The following is a 3,474-nucleotide window of genomic DNA, read 5'->3' as shown; positions in this document are numbered from 1 at the left end:
TCCATGGGGTTTGACGGGCGACGACCGTTTTTTGGGCTCGCTTTCGTGGGGGTGATTCCTACATTCTCGCTTGCTTTCTAGCAACAAGTTTGTGCTTTAGGGACGGATTTGGTGGCACCTAGTGCCGCGCATGGGCTTGTTGATGGGGGCAATCGGTCGTGCTAGGGGCTTTCTCACGTTGGCTAGCCCTCGTGTGCTCTAGTCTACCCCATGGCGGGTGGGCCCATTTGTTTTGATGCCTCCTTTGCAACATGCTTGCACTAGCTTATGTGTTATGGCACCCAGTGGCTACTTATTATCAGGTTGTTTCCTCGGGGTATCCTTATTGATGCTACCCTGGCTCCATGGGGCTTGGAGGCATCTCCATTTTTTCATTTTACATTTGCTGGGCTTTATTGTACTGCCCTGTAAGCTGTTTGCTTCCTTGACGTGAGATGTACCATGATGGTGTTATGGCACCCAAGGTTAATGCTATTACGTTTCATTGAGTGGCCTCCCCACTGATGCAGCCTTGTTCCCATGCAAGGAACCTTGCTCTTCTTGATGGCGCGATCTTCGTAGTTCGATCCTCGCAGCGGTATCCTTTGAGGTGAGTGTGGCATGGTGTTTGGTGCTTCTTAGCACTAGATTCCTACGCGTGCTCTCGGCCGACGATGGGTTGTTTGCTGGTTTGGCTTGGCTCCCAAAGGGTTGAGACCTCAACAACTGTCCCGATTGTTACTATTTTCTCTTCTCTTATTTCCCATGCCTAGCGGGGCAGGCTCGACACCACACAATGCTTCCACACGCTCAGCTAGCCTTGTGCTTGGCTGGGGTGTGGTTCAATTTGTTTGATGTTGTGGTCTGGCGGACGTAACGGCGTGTGAGTGGTGACAAGGTTGTATGTCTTGACAGGCTCCGTGCTTGTGCATCGAACTGTTAGGCGTGCTCCTCCTCATTTTTGCTCCTCGTGTGAATAGTATGTTGGGCTACCGAAGGGTTCCTGTGTTGCATACCTACAAAGATGGAATTTGTCCCTCTCGTTGCCCCTTGTCCTTGTCGGTGCTCATCTTTGGGTGCTGGCTGGACTCTGAAGTTGTCCACGTGTTACCATGCAAGCCTTCGAGTTTACGTTGGTTGTCATGGACCATGTGGGCGTTCTCGTGCTCTTGGATGCGGAACATTGTGTTGGTGTGGGGGGTCTCCCGCCTCTTTATCCCAAACCGAGCGAAGCTTCGCTTTGATACCTAACGATTGCCGTAATTGCCTTTGATCCTGGTCCTCCTTCCGGAGTGCGGTAGGTTTACGGCGGTGCCGCATCGGTGAATGAATGCTACCGCTGATCCCGCCAGACATGGCGTTTGTCTCAAAGATAAGCCACAACAATGCGTAAGCATGAACCACACCTGCATCGCGTGAAACCGGCACGGCTTGCTAAATCAAGCAGGTTTGTTGATGCAGCATTCGCTATCGGATAAATCAGTAATTCTAGAGCCAATAATGCGCAACAAACCCCTGAAGGGATGCATTTATTAGATAAAGATGTCGACGGCTTTCGCTATTCGCGTTCTGGATGATTCATGATAATCCTCGCCGACGGATCGGCGACGGCCATCGTGTCGCGTAATTTACCGTACTTTCTCGCCTATCCTCGATTGCAGGATGAGGCCTGCTACGGTGACGGTAACGAGAATTAGGTTCGGATTCGAGTGGAAAGCCCGGAAACGGCTACCACATCTAAGCAAGCACAGCGCCGCGAAATTACCCAATCTCCGCATTATCGAGTAGACAATAACAACACTGCTCTGCAGTCCGGTAATTGGAATGAGTACAATCTAAATTCTAACGCAGATCCATTGAGGGCAAGTTCTGTGCCGCTAGCCTGTAATTCCAGCCTTAATACGCAGATATTTAAGTTGTTGCGCTTAAAAAGCTCAGAGTTGATCTTGTTGGGCGTAGCTGTCCGCTTCCGGTAAAAAATACCGCTGTCTCCTTCTACGATGCGCCTCGCTTCATTGGTCATTCGGTGCCGTTATTTGAAGAAATTATACAAAGCAAGCCCACGCCTCAGATATACATTAGAGTTAAACATCATAGATTTTGCCCCATATGTTAATGATCTTATAATGATTAACAGAACAACAAGGTCATTTGGTCGCAGGAAATTCGATGAGAAAGACGAACAACTGCGAAAGCATTTGCCAAGGATGTTTTCATTAATCAAGAACGAAAGTTGGGGGCTCGAAGACGATCAGATACCGTCCTAGTCTCAACCATAAACGATGCCGACCAGGGATCGGCGGATGTTGTTTTAAGGACTCCGCCGGCACCTTATGAGAAATCAAAGTCTTTGGGTTCCGGGGGGAGTATGGTCGCAAGGCTGAAACTTAAAGGAATTGACGGAAGGGCACCACCAGGAGTGGAGCCTGCGGCTTAATTTGACTCTACACGGGGAAACTTACCAGGTCCAGACATAGTAAGGATTGACAGACTGAGAGCTCTTTCTTGATTCTATGGGTGGTGGTGCATGGCCGTTCTTAGTTGGTGGAGCCATTTGTCTGGTTAATTCCGTTAACGAACGAGACCTCAGCCTGCTAACTAGCTATGCGGAGGTGACCTTCCGCGGCCAGCTTCTTAGAGGGACTATGGCCGCTTAGGCCAAGGAAGTTGAGGCAATAACAGGTCTGTGATGCCCTTAGATGTTCTGGGCCGCACGCGCGCTACACTGATGTATTCAACGAGTTTATAGCCTTGGCCGACAGGCCCGGGTAATCTTTGAAATTTCATCGTGATGGGGATAGATCATTGCAATTGCTGGTCTTCAACGAGGAATTCCTAGTAAGCGCGAGTCATCAGCTCGCGTTGACTACGTCCCTGCCCTTTGTACACACCGCCCGTCGCTCCTACCGATTGAATGGTCCGGTGAAGTGTTCGGATCGAGGCGATGTTGGCGGTTCGCTGCCGGCAACGTCGCGAGAAGTCCACTGAACCTTATCATTTAGAGGAAGGAGAAGTCGTAACAAGGTTTCCGTAGGTGAACCTGCGGAAGGATCATTGTCGATACCTGCCCAGCAGAACGACCTGTGAACATGTAATAACCGTCTGGGTGGGGGTGTAATGCCCCCTCCCAAAAAACGGTTGGGAGGGCACGTTGAGATATGCCCACCGCTCCTCGTGTGTGGTTGGTCAATCTTCTCGTTCCCTTCCCGATCGAACAATGAACCCCGGCGCGGTCTGCGCCAAGGAACTTAAATAAGGAGTAACCACGGGCGCCCCGGAAACGGTGTGCGCGTTGTTGGTGACATCTTTACCATGATACATAACGACTCTCGGCAACGGATATCTCGGCTCTCGCATCGATGAAGAACGTAGCGAAATGCTATACTTGGTGTGAATTGCAGAATCCCGCGAATCATCGAGTCTTTGAACGCAAGTTGCGCCCGAAGCCATTCGGCCGAGGGCACGTCTGCCTGGGTGTCACGTATCGTTGCCCCA

General features: G+C 50.7%; 1 non-coding gene across 1 annotated transcript; it reads left to right on the top strand.

Moving 5' to 3' along the window:
• Positions 1-3,303: 3,303 nt before the first annotated feature.
• Positions 3,304-3,459, top strand: LOC118345673. The gene has a single exon (XR_004799173.1). It is a non-coding gene; the product is annotated as a 5.8S ribosomal RNA (ribosomal RNA).
• Positions 3,460-3,474: the final 15 nt, after the last annotated feature.

Source organism: Juglans regia, unplaced genomic scaffold (assembly GCF_001411555.2).
Source record: "Juglans regia cultivar Chandler unplaced genomic scaffold, Walnut 2.0 Scaffold_361, whole genome shotgun sequence".
In the NCBI taxonomy this organism is placed as follows: domain Eukaryota; kingdom Viridiplantae; phylum Streptophyta; class Magnoliopsida; order Fagales; family Juglandaceae; genus Juglans; species Juglans regia.
The sequence above is the reverse complement of the archived record's forward strand: the minus strand, read 5'-3'. Positions and strand labels throughout refer to the sequence as shown.